Source organism: Acomys minous (genome assembly GCF_964271855.1).
Source record: "Acomys minous genome assembly, chromosome: 13".
Classification (NCBI taxonomy): domain Eukaryota; kingdom Metazoa; phylum Chordata; class Mammalia; order Rodentia; family Muridae; genus Acomys; species Acomys minous.
The window spans coordinates 36,201,046-36,217,612 of NC_140495.1; the positions used below are offsets into that span (position 1 = coordinate 36,201,046).

Below are 16,567 nucleotides of genomic sequence, written 5' to 3' on the forward strand. Positions count from 1 at the left end.
TCTGAGAAAATCCGCACTCCTCCTGTGTGCAAGGGTATCCTTTTTATCCTTTTGAACTGTGGAGTATTCCCGCTGTAGTGGGGTTGGGAGCTTGGTGTTCCTGTTTGAGAATTCCGTGCAATTCCCTGAATCATTTACTGGAGCTTCTAAACATGGTCCACACTGCTTGCCACCATCTTGGATCTTGCCTAAAGAAGGTATTTTAAAATGACCTTTTCAGGCTATTTAGGTATTTGACTTACTCCATTGGTTTAATGTTTTCATTTTGAAGATTTCTATTGAATGTGCTGGACACTTCATTGTAGCATCCACATTTATGATTTATGTGTGTTTTTCTAAGCTGTTCTTATTGTTTTGCTTTGTCATTTTTCTTTTCTTTAATTTGCTTAAATGTACAGTCTTCCTAGTTTTGTCATTTTTAAAAACACACTTCAGTTTTTCCTTTCCTTCTATTAGTTCTTCCGTAAGATCCTTTTAAACTTGGTTTTAAATTGTGTTATTTATTTTGGTCTCTACTGTTTTCACTTGCACTGTTATCTGGAATTTTTTTTTTCTTTTTCTTTTTCTTTCTTTTTTTTTTTTTTTTTGCTGCACACAGTTGAGTGGTGAGTCTCCATTACTTGTGGGTATAGTACTTTGAATATTAAGTGTCTTTTTTTCACAGTGTCTTTCATTTAGATGTCCAGTTATTTCTGTCTTAATGGAACGTTACTCAGGTCCACTACAAGAAAAGAAAGTACCCATAACTGCTGGGACATCTCTTGAGGCCCCATTTCATTGCTATGTAAAGACAATGTTCGATATTCATTTTTGAGAAACTGGCACATAACAATATTTCTTCAGAGCTGCCATATAATGTTATATTTTGATAATATCAGTAATGTATAGCTGTAGAATCAACACAATTTTAATGAGTCAAATGCACAGGTTTATAAACTTCTTATAATTACTCTTAGAAGCAAGGCTTTGAATGATTAATCTCATTTCTGTGAGTTTTGGCTACTCTACTACATGTCTAGCAGTTGGTGGGCTGTTGATAGTTTCCTCTAATGTTACAAATGATACTGTCTTGTAACTACTAATTATTCCAATGTGAATGCTAATTTAGTAAACAGAAATAATGTGTTCAAAGGCCAATATAAGAGTTTTCTCTTAAATTATATCATCTATCAACCTATCTACTCTCTATGTACCTGCCTTTTTTTTATGTGCAGTTTTTTCATAGTGAAACTCATTTAATATTTTGTCCTCAATATGAATAGAAAAATAATTGCATTGATAGGAGACTTCAGCATTTACTGTCTTAAGTATCAAACTTCCTGGGAACTGTCAAGATTTTGATGCTGACATTTGATTATAAATATAAACATCCAATTTCATGGCAGTTGCCAATTAAGTTTTAAGGAAGAAAACAGTAAGATCCAAACTAATTAAACGCTCTGTTTCCAAACAAAAAGTGCTTTGTTGTACAAATTTCAAGGGATATCTTCTGGGTGACTATAATCCAGTCATGTGCTAAATTTATTTTAATTAATTAATTAATTAAGCAAGTGTCCTTGTGGTATGATGGTGAATCTTTTAGGTATATGCCCAAGAGTGAAATAGCTGGATTTAGCTGAGGAAGAACTATTCCCAATTTTCTGAGAAATCACTAGATTGATTTCCACAGTTTTAAAAGTTTGCATTCAGACCAGCAATGGAGGAGTGTTCCCCTTTCTCTACAACCTCACCACCATGACCTTTGTTTAATCTTAGCTTTCTGATGAGTTTAAGATGGAATCTCAGGGTCGTTTTGATTTGCATTTCCCCGATGACTAAGGTTCTACACTATCCTTAGCCATCTGGATGTCTCCAGATATTCCTTGATACCTGATTTAGCAGGTATCTAGTAGGCAGACCTATCCAGATGTTCTTCATGCAACAAGCCTCTGGTGGGAAATTTGGGGCTAGAAATTCTATAGGAAGCAGGCCTGGTGAAGGCTGGTGGAGTGGTGGCCAGACAGTGGGGCTCATGATGGGGAGAGACAGTACACAGCAGCTCAGTGCAGCTGGGCATGTGCCAAGGGACTCAGTGAACAGGGAAATGGGATGGGAGCAATATAATCTGGATGTTCCTGGTGCTGAAGGCCTGGTGAAGATTGTCAGAGCTGTGGCCAGGCAATCATGTGTCACATTACTACCCTTATCCTTTGGCACAATTTTGCTTTCTCATTTGTTTTTCAGTTCCACGAAGTAAAATAGTTATAATAAAATATTTTGAGACATTTCAACTTCATGTATTTTCAACATGTCCTATTAAAAAAAGGTAATATTGAAATTTCCTCAGATATAATTGATACTATAATTTCAATGAATAAGAATTAAACTCACTTTAAATACATGCTAAAACTCTTTCAGCAACATTAAGAGGTTGTACATGTCAAAATATCTTGTTAATAATGAATGAAACAGATTACAGCAACATACCTATATGAGCAAGTTTGCCAAAGCCCAGGTCTGTGCCATAAAAGGTTCTCACATGCCCCTATTTGCTTAGCTACCTATAGTTCTTTATTCCTGAGTATATATTTATACCCCTTTAATATCTTTTTCCACAATAAATCACTACTAAATTTGCCTTTTCTCTGTTTCTTTACTTCTTTATATCTATATTTGATCATTAACAAAACAGTAGTGATGTCCAGAGTGCAATGGAATTCAGCAAGCTTGTATTAGACACTTTTGGGAGGTAGATCTGCAAGACTCAAGTTATGACCACTAAAGAATAAGAGAATGAAGGACGAGAGAGATGTTTACATATGAGAGAGGTGTTGTACTATTTTACTCTGTCATCCTAGCTGATATATATGTAGGAAGTGGGCCTGTTTTCCATCTCCAAAAGAAAAAATAATTTCAATATTGAACATGTCCTGACAGTATGAATTATAAAATAGTGAAAACAACAATATTAACATTAGGCTTAAATTTTCATGGTGTTACTCACATATAAAATGTAAACTTGTTACGAATATTATTTGTCACCACTTTAAGTTTCCATGGGGTTACAGAAATGAAAACTAAAGGGCAAAAACCCACGAGTTAGTAAGCTTATAAATCCCTTAACTATTTGAACCAAGAAAGCAAAAATGACAAATTTCTATTTCATACAGTTGTTTTGATTTTTTGGGATAACATTTATATAAACTTCTTTGGATGTGCTAAGGGGTTTGCACAGCTGTTAAATATTAGTCTGATGACATCCCATTTGGAATCAATAGTGCCCTTAATCTTGATCTATGAATTTTTGTCATTTGAATTCTTTGCATCTTCAAACATGTGTGATTATTCTATGAAGATAGCTTTTTACGGGGAAGTCATTTCTTTAGTCATTACTTTAATTTTGCCTGTCCTTTGGAGTGCCTAAGCTCAAATATTTATCTTGGTTGAATCTTGGTTCCACTGAATCCCAGTGGGTATTGCCTTAGGTACCCATTCTGCTCATTCTGAGACCTTCAACTTTTGAAAAATGAAAATAATACTCTGACAGCTTTGTTGTCATTTATGGGTAAACTGATGTATGGAGACCAGTTGTTAAAGAACTAATTTGTAAGCCCCACACTATATTCAGAACAATTCTCATTATCCCCTACAAGAAAAACAAGTGCTTATGTCCTTCTTAGAAGTTGAAACTATTATCATCTTTAGTATCCTTCCTTCTTTTCCCTTCTATCAAACCTCATTTAGAAAAATCACACGCCATCATAATTATTACTTAGTACTTTCTCCCACCCGAATACAGTCTGATAAATACCAATGTAATTACATAATTTCCAAAATTGGCCGTATAAAATTTATGATCTCAACTTGAGTGGTGTTCAGTGTCTAAGATTTGCTCATCAATGTCCTCTCCTGCCATGTAGCAGCAACTGAAAACATTTTCAGTCTTCAATAATTCTATTGCTTCATGTCAACTCTCACACCCAGTGTCTGTAACAAAGAAGCTTTTTGATAAAAAGTAACAATAATAGCTACATCAAAACCCTTCCCTGTTCCTTCTATTTGTACTGGCCCTGCAAACACACCACAGGTGTTTGTCCACTCTATTGCTGTAGAGAGAGACCACTCTCTCTCTAAGGCTTACCTTTTATTTGTGGATTTGAATTTCAATCTATTCTGAATAATTGAAATGAGATACAACCATTTTATTTTTACTTTTTTTCCTGAGGAAGAGAGACTTTTATTTGCTTATAAATATCACCTAAGTAGCAATATAGAGGAGAAATCCAAGGAATAGTGTTTTCTTTGGAATATCTAACAAACATAAACTGGCTGAAATTCTGTCAAGAGAAATCACAATTTAGAAAGACCAGGGTCCCCACTGCTGTTGCTGCCTGGCATTCTTTTTGACACTTTCTGAAGTGATGCTCAAATCATTTGCTTTTTTTTTTTTGCTCGATCTGGCTTGAGAACTGGAAGGTATTTCTTGGTGTTCTTCTATTAAAAGCCCCGGGTCCACTTCAATAGCTCCAAAATGAATGAGGTTGACTCACAGCTAAGAATGATTCATTGGATCTTAACATACTCATGCTGAGTGCTTTGGTTCTCACGTCACCAATATAAGGATTTCAAATACTGCATCCAGATGTTCCTTTGGGATAAGCAGGACAGGATGAACCCAGGTGTGCTTAAGGAGAAAGCTTAAATTATTTTGATTTTTAATTTAAAATACATATTTAGGTGTAAAGTCAGACTCTGCTAAAGAAAGAAAAGCAGTGGTGCACACAGCCCTGTTCTCCCCAGCAGCAACAGTGTGCGGAATTTTGCATATTCCTTTTTAACCCTGCATTGTGTAGGTAATAAGTAAGCTAGCAGGTTAGCAAGTCCGCAGTCTTACCAAGACAGCCATCATTTAGAATTTGACCTTCCACTTGTCTTAAGTTTCAGAAAAGATTGAGAAGTCCCTGCCCCTAGAAGTTAATAAGAATACCAAACAGCGTTAAATAAAAAGTAGTCATTTTATTCCATATTGAGAGTTCATTTATGCTTACTGATTCAGAATTACATGTAAGCACTCCCAAGGACCATGACTTTATTTTATTTTATTTTATTTTTTATTAAACATTTTTTATTTTTTACACATACATTTATATATTACACACATATATAATAGATTGCCTATAGCAAGAAGAACCATGACACAATCAGGAATTACATAAATGGTACATTCTTAGTGTTTTGGCCTTTTGTATTTGACAGTGTTGAAGAAAACATCTTTTCTATCTTAATGAGTCTAAAATTCTGAATGTAAATCAATCTCCACCACATATTGTCATTATCAACTTAGAACACCTATCTAGACCTAAAAACGTCTTAACCCCTAAACAACTAAGCTTCATTGTAAAGCTAAGCTACCTGGTCTTTAGCCCCATCAGAGACTTGAGAAGGAATAAACTTGATTACCTAATATGCTGGGAGCTTTTGAAATCAGAAGATAACAGAGACAATTTGCTATCTGAATAGTCACCTAAAACTCTATATAATGTTGGAACATCATCTTCAGCTTCTGGCCCACTATATCCGACAGACATATTTGTGAGGCAGGAACTATTGAGGATTTGCTAACTCTGTCTTAGCAGAGTTTGGCTGTGGACTCTACCTGCATCTAAGATTGCTCTTTTTTTAGGCAGAATTCCGTCTGTGGTATAAATGAGGACACTTTGCCCAGTGTCTTGTTTGACACATTTGAAGCCCTCTCCATAAGGAGGTTATCTGATGATCATCATGTTCTTTGAGGTAGGCTGGGTATTTCCAGAGGCTAACATATCTCATTTTCAATGAATCTTCAGAATAATAAAAATATTTTAAGATGCCATATTCTGCATGTTTCCAAGGTTTTTGAATTCCTTATCTAACTGTCCTACCTTATCTTTCTATAGAATCATATCTATTTGCTATACTTAAGTTGTATACTTTCATGAAAAAAAGTAGATTAGTAATTGATATGATCATGATTTGATCAACTAACAATTAACTTGTATAACTTATTTATGCTAAGCAGCCTGCAATAATAGCATTTTCAAAGTACTGGAAGTAAACCTTATATTATAATTGAATTATAAAGGTATGATACCTCATATTAGAGTAGAAATATATGTGAAGAACAATCTTACATTTGAATTCCATATAATTTTATCTAGAATTAAACTTATTTTGCATATATATACAAAATTCTATACCATTGAATTAAAAATAACCTTGTGAGTGATAATTGAGTCATTAAGTTGAGAAGTAGATTCACTAATCAACTTTTTGTTCTATCTTTCCTATATATTTCTTTATTTCCTCTTCTTTATTTTCAATCCCTATCCCAAACCTAAGAGTGTAAGATAAAGGAAAAGAGAGTCATCACTGAATTTAACTTGTTTCCTCTCCAAATAAGACCAATAATAACCTGTAACCAACTTCCACTGATAATAACCCTCTATAGTCCAAGAAAGCAACCAAAACTTACCGCACCCCCTTAAAGGAAATGACACATCGTTCTCTTAAGGTATCTTCCAGCTGACTTGGGATGAATAGTACTTTTGTAGGGACCCAAAAAAATTTGCAGAAACGGCTAAACCAGCTTGGAATAGGGTTTGTGGTCCAGTTTCTAAATGTTGAGAAATTCTAGGCTTAATCAGAGTCCTGTGTGGGACAGTCTGAAACGCTAGATGTATTGGGATTGGAAGCTTTTTTTGAAAGTGTCCTGAGTGCTGTGTTGTTCTGATGAGGAACAGCAACTGAAGCACTTGGTGATGGAACATGAAGGATACAGGATGTCAGTGGCCAGCATGCTGAGAGGAACATATCCTGTCCGGTCTGATCCAATGTCAGTGTCTGGTTCTTTTGTTTTGAATGCATCTAATTTCTCACAAGCATAATGCAGTCCTAAAATCATAAGTGTATAAGATGTGTGTGCTGCACAGACCAATTACATCTGTAAATCTTCATTCATGCCTTATGAAGAATGGCATCTAATAGTAATTCATAGAGGCTCTATAGCCACCAAGAAACATTGTCTATGCCTAGACATCCATGTCTAAATGTAGTTTCTAAATGTACCATGTCTCAGGTAGTTTCTGAGCTATTTTTATATAGTGGGATTAGCAGTATGAGTTACCTACTTGTTCTGCAGTTTAAAGTCTTCACATACTTATTGTATCCCCCTCCCTCATTTCCTCCCAATATCCCCTCCCTCCATCATTCTCTCTCCCTTCCTCTCTTAGTCCTCATAAAGGGGACTCCTCCTCCACTAACATCTGACCTCAGCCTATCAAGTCTCATCTGTGCTACCTGTAACCTCTTCCTCTGTGGCCTGGCAAGGCCATCCTGTCACAGGGAAGTGATCTAATTTGGGTGGTCAGAGTATGTCTGAAATAGTCTCTACTCTCCACATTTTGGGATCCACAAGGAGACTGTGCTGCTACATCTGAGCAGATGGTCTAGGTCCACATCCTACATGGTCCTTGGTTGACATTTCAATCTCTGTGTTGCAGAGTAGTTATCCTGTATCATGTATCTTTCAAGGCCAGTAAAGAGTTGTGTGGGTATTCTGATGAGATTTGCATCGACTCTGTAGATTGCTGTTGGTAACATGGCCATTTTTACTATGTTGTTTCTCCTGATCTACAAGCATGGGAGATCTTTCCATCTTTAAAATATTCAAATTCTTTTTTCAGAGATTGGAAGGTTTTTTTTTTTTTTCATTACAGATCTTTCACTTTCTTGGTCAGAATTACACAAAGATACTTTACATTATTTGTGGCTATTGTGAAAGATATAGTTTCCTTATTTCTTTCTCTGCTTGTTTGTCACTTGTATACAGGAGGGCTACTGATCTTTTTTCAGTTGATTTTGTGTCCAGCCATTTTGCTGAAAGTTTTTATCAGCTGTATGAGTTGCTTGATATATTTTTTGGTGTCACTTATGTATACTATCAGATCATCTGAAACAGTGATAGTTTGACTTCTTCTTTTCTGATTTGTACCCCCTTGATCTCCTTTACTTGTCTTACTCCTCTAGCTAGGTCTTTGAGTACTATACTGAAGAGATAAGGAGAGAGTGGACAGCCTTGTCTTGTCCCTGATTTCAGTAGAATTGATTTATATTTCCCTCCATTTAGTTTGATGTTGGCTTTAGGCTTGTTGTATATTGCCTTTATTATGTTTAGGTATGTGTCTTGTATCCCTGTTCTCTCCAGGACTTTTAACATGAATGGGTATTGGATTTTGTCAAATGCTTTTTGGCTTCTAAGGAGATAATCATGTGTTTTTTTCTTTCAGTTTGTTTATATGATGAGTTACATTGATGGATTTCCATATATTGAATCACCCTGCATGCCTGGGATGAAGCCTACTTGGTCATGGTGAATGATAGTTTTGATGTGTTCTTGAATGCTGTTTGAAAGTATTTTATTGAGCATTTTCATATCAATGTTCATAAGAGAAATTGGTCTGAAATTCTCTTTCTTTGTTGAGTCTTTCTGTGCCTTAGTTATTTAGGTGACTATGGACTCATACAATGAGTTTGGTAATGTTCCTTCTGTTTCTATTTTATGGAATAGTTTGAAGATAATTGGTATTAGCTCTCCTCTGAAGGTCTGGTAGAATTCTACACTGAATCCATCTGGTCCTGGGCTTTTTTTGTTGGGAGACTTTTGATGACCACCTCTATTTCCTTAAGTGTGATAGGAATATTCAATTAGTTTACCTGATCTTGATTCAATTTTGGTAGTTGGCGGCTATCAAGAAAATTGTCCATTTCATTTAGGTTTTTGAGTTTTGTAACATATACACTTTTGAAGTAAGACCTGATGATTCTTTGGATTTCCTCAGTTTCTGTCATTTTGCCTCCCTTTTTATTTCTGATTTTGTTGATTTGTATACTCCCCCTCTGCCTTTTAGTTAGTTCGGCTAAAGGTTTGTCAATCTTCTTGATTTTCTCAGAGAACCAGCTCTTGGTTTCATTGATTCTTTGAACTATTTTCTATCTTTCCAATTAATTGATTTCAGTCCTGAGTTTGATGATTTCCAGCCATCTACTCCTTTTGGGTATGTCTGCTTCTCCTTGTTCTAGAACTTTCAGGTGTGCTGTTAAGTTGCTAGTATGGGATTTCTCCAGTTTTCCTTATAAAGGCACTTGGTGCTATTAACTTTCCTCTTAACACTGCTTTTATTGTTTCCCATAAGTTTGGGTGTGTTTTGCCTTCAGTTTCATTGAATTCTAGGGGGTTTTTAATTTCTCTTTTTATTTTCTTTCTTACCCAGATGTCATTGAGAAGAGAGATGTTCAGTTTCCATGAGTTTGTGTCTGTTGTTGTTGAGTTCTGTCCTCAATCCCTGATGGTCTGACAAGATGCAAGGGATTATTTCAATTTTCTAATATCTGTTGAGGTTTGCTTTGTGACTAAGTTTGTGGTTAATTTTGGAGAAGGTCCCATGAGGCACTGAAAAGAAGGTGTATTTTTTTGTGTTTGGTAAAGTGTTCTATAGATATCAGTTAGGTCCATTTGTTTCATGATGTCTATTAGTTTCCTTGCTTCTCCATTTAGTTTCTGTCTTGATGATCTGTTTATTGGGGAGAGAAGTGTTTTGAAGTTGCCACTATTAAGGTGTGGGGTTTGATGTGTGGCTTAAGCTGTAGTAACGTGTCTTTTACAAATGTGGGTGCTTTTGCATTTGGAAAATGGATGGTCAGAATTGAGACATCATTTTGGCATATTTTTCATTTGATGAGGATATAGTAACCTTCTCCATCTCTTTTGATTGGTTTTAGTTCAAAGTCTATTTTATCAGCTACTAGGATGGCTATACCAACTTGCTTCTTGGGTCCAGTTGCTTGGAACAATTTTTCAACTCTTTACTCTGAGGTAATGATTATCTTTATTGCTGAGGTGTGTTCTTGTATGCAGCAGAATAGTGGATCATGTTTTCGCATCCATTCTCACAGTCTGTATCTTTTTACTGGGGAGTTGAGACCATTGATGTTAAGTGATATTAATAACCAGTGGCTGTTAGTTCCCTTTGTCTTAATGTTGTTGGTGGTAGAGTGTGTGTTTCTGTGTTTTGGGTTTGTGGATGTGGAGTTATTTACTTCCTGTGTTTTCCCAGGTGTATCTATCCTTCTTGAGTTGGAGTTTTCCTTCTTGTACCTTCTGTAGGGCTGGATTTGTGGTTAGGTTGTGATTAAACTTGGTTTTGTCATGGAATATCTTGTTTTCTTCATCTACAGTGATTAAAAGCTTTGCTGGGTATAGTAGTCTGGGTTGGCTTCTATGGTCTCTTCATGTTTGCATGACTTCTGCCCAGGACCTTCTAACTTTCATAGTTTCTGTTGAGAAGTCAGGTGTAATTCTGATGGGTTTGCCTTCATACGTATCTTGACCTTTTTCTCTTGCAGCTTTTAATATTCTTTCTTTGATCTGTGCATTTGATGTTTGGATTATTATGTGGTAGGAAGATTTTATTTTCTGGTCAAACTACTTGGAGTTCTGAACATTTCTTGTATTTTTATTGATATTTCCTTCATTAGGTTGGGGAAGTTTTCTTCTATGATTTTGTTGAATAAGTTTTCTGTGACTTGGAGCTTGGAGTCTTCTCCTTCTTCTATTCCTATTATTCTTAGATTTGGTCTTTTTATAGTGTCCCAGATTTCTTGGGTGTTTTGTGCCGGGAACTTTTTAGTTTTAATGTTTTCTTTGATTGATGTATCGATAACTTCGATCATATCTTCCATATTTGAAATTCTCTCTTTCATCTCTTGTATTTGGTTGGCATGAATTATGTCTGCCGAACCTGTTCTCTTCCCTATGTTTTCCAGCTCTAAGATTGCCTCAGCTTGTGTTTTCTTGCTTCTAATTCCCTCTTTAGATCATTTCTTTCTCCTCTTTGAATTTTCCTGTAATTCTTTAAAGGATTTATTCAATTCCTTCATCTGTTTGAATGTATTTTCCTATGTTTCTTTAAGGGATTTATTTTCTTCTTTCAAAGCTTCTATCATTTGCATGCCCTTAGATTTAAAGTCTTCTCCTTGTGCTTCAAGATGTTCATACCTCCAGGGCTTGCTGTGTTAGGATCACTGCTTTCCGGTATTGTTCTATGGCTCTGAGTTTTGTTGCTAGTCCTCTTGTACTGTCCTCTAGGCATCTGGTTGTCTCTGGTGTTAGCAGGCCTAGAGGTTCCTCCAGTGAGATTGGTGTCTGTGTCCCACATCGGCCAGGCAGGTTGGGAGCTGGTAAAGAGAACTCCAATTCAAAAGTTGTTTGCTAGGGCTTCCCAGAGGCCTCTGCAGGATGTTGGACCATGGCTGTTAGAGCCTATAGCCAGCTCAGCTCAGCTGGGTTGGTTCCCTGACTTTATCCCACTTGGATCAGGCAGGAGAGGAGTGGGCTGATAGATTGCCATGCCCAAAGTTACTCAGGTGCCCTACAGTCCTTATCAAGATGGCAGGGTTCTGTCTATCTCCTGTGTTCCAGATGGGCTAGGTCAGTAAGCAGCTGAGGGTATGGGGGAGACTCTCGAAGCTTCTTATGTGTTCCACAGACCTTTTAGAAATGGCAGCAAATGTGAGTCTTCGTCTGTGCCAGACTCAGTTCTGTCTAACTGCTCTGTATCCCAGATGGGTCAGGATGGTAACCAGCTGCAGTGCTGAGAGTGACTGAAGCCCAAAGCTGCTAGTGTGTTCTACAGGCCTTCTTGATATGACAGGTCTCTGCTTCTTATTTCTGTGCCCCAGTTGGGCTAGGCCAGTTAGCTATTGGCCAGTGGATGAAAGAGATTAGATTTTAAAGCTGTGCACAAAACAGCAGCTAATGCGGGGTATGGCCCACTCAGGTCTCTGCTCTGTGACCTAGGTGGATCAGGCCAATAGGCTGTAGGTGGGCAGGGTGACATCAGAGCTAGCAGGATAGCAGCTAATGAGGCTTGTGGGGGCTCACACAGGTCTCTGTTCAGCATGTTTCCTTTGTGTCTTAGCTGTATCTGAGTGGTATGTTTCAGGTGGGTGGGAAGACACAGACCAAGGCCTGAAGTTGCTTACAGGATGGCAGCTAATATGACTTGAGGCAAGCACCTGGATTCAGCTCTCCTGGCCATAAGGTATGTTGCCAGATGGTAAGTAGCTGTGAGGTCTATGAGAGATTGGAACTCCTAGCTGATCAGAGGTTTCACAGGCCCTTTTGAGATGTCAGGGGTATGCTTATCTGCTCTGTGATCCAGGTAGGCTAGGGCAACAAGCAGCTGGGGGACTGAGAGAGATCAGAGCTCAAAGGTGCCTGGGTGCCCCGCACTCTTTCTCAGGAGGCAGCTAATGTGGATTGTGTCTGGTGCTGGGACTTAAATCTGCCTCTTAGCCTCCTATCCTGGATCCCACAAGCAGTAGACTGGGGGTGAGAGCCTAAAGCTGCAGGAACATCCCACAGTCCTTCCCAAGATGGCAGCTAATGTGGATTTTCTCCTAGGATTTTTATGTGAGTTATCTGGGTGGCCAGGGGTCAGACCCACCCGTCCCCCACACAATATGGATCCCTCTCACCTGGGAATAAGCAGCACTTGTTTTTTTTTTGAGCTCTTAGTTTGGTTTTTAGGTCACTGTGCAGTCCTGGGTTTGCTGCCAATCAGACACTGTGGCTATCTTTGGATCCTCCCGTATTTTACTTTTAATTAACAAATATATATATGCATTTAGGAACTACCACGGCGTATATTGATACAGCTACACATTGTGTATAAACAGTCCAGGCAGATTAGTGTATTTATTACTGGATTTTTTTGAATTGGGACACTTAAAAATCACTCTTCTTGGAATTTAAGATATACAATATCATATTATTAAATAAATGCTAGAATTATTCTCATTGTCTAATTTTTAACCTTTGGATCAATTATACCTTCTCCTTTGCCTATCCTCCAGAGCTAGCTCCTGTGAAGCACAGTTCTGTACTCTTTCTATGGGTTTGACTCTTTTGTATTTCATGTGTAAGTGAGATCATGAGCTATTTGTCTTTCTGTGTCTACCTTATTTCATTTATCACAGTATAGACTAGACTCATGCATAGAAATGACATTATTTTCTGTATATTTTAGGACTGAGTAGTATCACATCTTTATATAGTACACACTTGTTGACTTTAATCTATGGTTATTTAATTTGCTTAAGCATCCTGACTGTCACAAATAATCTTATCATGACAATGGGAATGTGACCATTTCTTCAGCATTGAGGCTTTGAATTCATTCAAGGTATTTTTCAAAAGTTGGTACCTGGGTACTATGATAATACATGACTTTTCCAGGTAAGAGGGAAATATTATTGCTCCAGACATGCGCAACAATGATAAACTAAAACCAGGGTTCTGTCAAACTCCAGCTTGATGTGGTAATGCTTTCATTGGCTTGGCTTATGTGAACATGAGTGGGAGATTAGAACGCATGGATTGATACTTCTAAGCTAAGTGGTTAAATGGCTGGCTTCTGGTCTCCACATAAAAATGTACACACGTGCAGAAGGAAAAATGTAGGCACATTTACAAACATGGATATATTTGTGTATATTGACATTTTTTACATGTACATATACATAAGAACACAAAAGTGATTTTAAAATATGAAAAATGGCAATAGAGAGAAAGGTTGTCATGCATTAGTTAACTGCCTCAGTGGCACTGATTGCTTAAGACTGATGCCAGATGTGCTTTAAATTTTTCAAGTGGTAGAAATGACACAAAGCAGAGTGCTTCCATTCTGAGTTTAGGATTTCTTAAACTGTACTTTCACTGCATGTTTTAAAGAAAACTGCTTACAATGATATGCTTTTTATTATGTAAATATTTTAAAATCATGGGCTTAGAGAAAAAAAGGTGAGAATTGGAAAGCCCCAAGCTGTTATAATGACTGCATGCATCATAGTTAATCTCAAAATAAGTCCAAGATGTGTGTGGCATAGTGTTTTATGAATGGTTGGCAAAGAATTCCCATTTACTATACCAGCGGGAAGGGTAAAACCAAAAGCAATTTTGTACCTTGTGGCTTCCTACAAATACAGTGCCACATTGTTATTGTTCAGAGTGATCCAGACGCTGCTGTGGAGAGACTAGCTACCAGTGATATTCTCCATTGCAGGGTCTGACCTCTGTGTTACAGAAAACTGGCTGATTGGCTGGCTTGACGGTGAATTCTTCAGAGCAAATTAAATGTTCATGAATACCCACATTAGGTCTATGCTAATGGTTTAAGAACACTCTCATTCAGCACTGGGAACATGGTTCTTCTGCACAGCACTTTCTTATTACACTGTCAAAGCATTGTTACTGCATTCAATTTACTGGTCTCTAACTCCACAAAAGCATTTACACCTTTAATGTGTTTATCTCCACAGCAACCTAAAGAGGTGGGCTAGGAGGTGGCTTCCATATGAAATGGGATAATGTCTGGGAAAGTTATTTGTTAGCTACAAAGCCATATAAATGACACCAGTAGAATTCTTGTTTGATGAATAAGAAATGAGGCCAGGATGGCATACAATCTTTCTCAGGTCACAAAGCACTGAAGTAAGGGAGGTGGGGTCAATTGACTTGTGCTCAGAACCATTGATATGTTTTGGCTTGTTTGTTTTGGTTGTGTGTGTGTGTGTGTGTGTGTGTGTGTGTGTGTGTGTGTGTGTATGTGTGTGTGTGTATTTGTGTGTGTGTATTTGTGTGTGTGTGTGTGTGTGTGTGTGTGTGTGTGTGTGTGTGTGTGTGTTTGTGTGTTTGATTGGGTATTTATGAACACACCCTTTACTGGTTAAGCTGTAACTAGGCATCAGCTTTATAGATAATAATGACCAAACACTGGGCTGCATCACTCTGAAAAGCATACTCAGATTTTCACCCATAGTCACTTATACATACATACTAGATTTGTAAAAATGAATTTTGGACTGTTCTGCCTAATAACCATGAGTGCAAAGTTCCTCTGGATAAAATCAATCTGATGGAAGTATTGTGAAGTAATTCAAAGGGGGTATGCTTCTGCATTTTGTTAGTAAATTCTGGCTCACCTTCCATTCATTAATCTGGTTTCAAATAACTTCTGCATTCATGTCCATTATCCATTTGTTTTTCTTTGGTTTCATAGGGCTTACTAATTGTAATAGAGGACTTAAATTTACAGGAAAGTGTGCCTATGTCTCCCTATTTTTTAAACATCAAGCCACCTTCCATTCCTGCGTGCTTTCTTCTCTTGATAAGCAATTATAATAAGACTTCTGGAGAAAAGAAAGAACTCTTGTCTCTGGTCTTAGATTTTTAATGTACCTAACTTTTATGTCCCCTTGTCTCTTATTGACATCAGTTCAGAACACAGGATTAGGAGGGTACATTGGAGGAACACAATAATGATGGGTGGTAATTACAAAATAATAACCTCACTGTATTTAGTGCTTACTGAAAACTTATGTTTTAAAATCACTTTTCAGAGTTTGATGAGAACTTTATGTACACAACCTCATGGAGAGATGTTAAGTGAATAGACCCAAGTTAGTTATATCCTCCATAGTGCTGGTGCCAGGACTTGAGTTCACATTTGTCCAGACCAACACTATTAACTGTTAGGTTCCTCATCTGCCTGCTCCAAAAGTCAAGACAGTGAGGATAAATATGTAGATAACGTGGGACCCACTGAGTCATTGAATCTAGAAAATTCTAATTTTAATAGCCAAGATTTATTTAAAGAACAAACCAATCAACCAACCAGCCAGCCAAATGACTAGTTCTTTGTACAGTGTAAAATAAAACAAGGCAAAGATTAAGGCAGACATATACCCAGTGATGATGTTATTGTGTAGAGTTCTACTGTTAACACTGTGAGAGCTATTTCTGAGGAGTCAGTAATAGTACCACCTATTGACTGATTATTTGGATGTTTCTCTGGCACATTTTATATATGACTTCTGAGCTTCACTTTTTTGTTCTATTTTTTAATGTGTAAGATGGTGTTAATAATCCCATTATAATAGACTTTTGTTAAAAATTAAACACACATTACTAGTGTCTATTGTATCCCTAAAACTAAGTATAAATCTCTAAACATTGGCTTTTTGTATCTGCATACACCACTAATCCATTCTTTAAAAAGAGGCAGATGTGTGGCATTGGGACCAACCATAACAAGCAAGCCACAAGGAAACTTTTGATAGAAGAGTTGACATTTTGACTGTAAATTGAGTGTGTCAAGCCAGTCTTGATTTGACATACATCAACAGGTACCTCATTTATGTCACCAAAGCAATAGAATTAAACTTGTTCATTAAAAAAGCAATCACTCAATGGGTATTGTCAATCAAGGTGGTAATGCTTTCAGGCAGCTCTCATAGTTCAAAATTCTATATGCTGACATGTCAAGGTAAGAAACCTAGGCAATTTCAGATTATAGATTTGTGGTACCAGCCACATGGGTATTTTAGTGCCAAAATATCTTGAATGTCTGAACCCACTTTTTGCCCAAAGTCTAATCAGCCCAAAAGTGTATTGGGAAATTAAATGGGCATGTTTTGCTGGAGCACAATAAAA

General features: G+C 37.2%; 1 long non-coding RNA gene across 1 annotated transcript in view; it reads right to left on the reverse strand.

Annotated features, from left to right (window-relative positions):
• The window catches only part of LOC311581973, a 120,437-nt gene that overhangs the window by 46,133 nt on the left and 57,737 nt on the right, over positions 1-16,567 (reverse strand). The gene's annotated exons all lie outside the window — the stretch shown is intronic.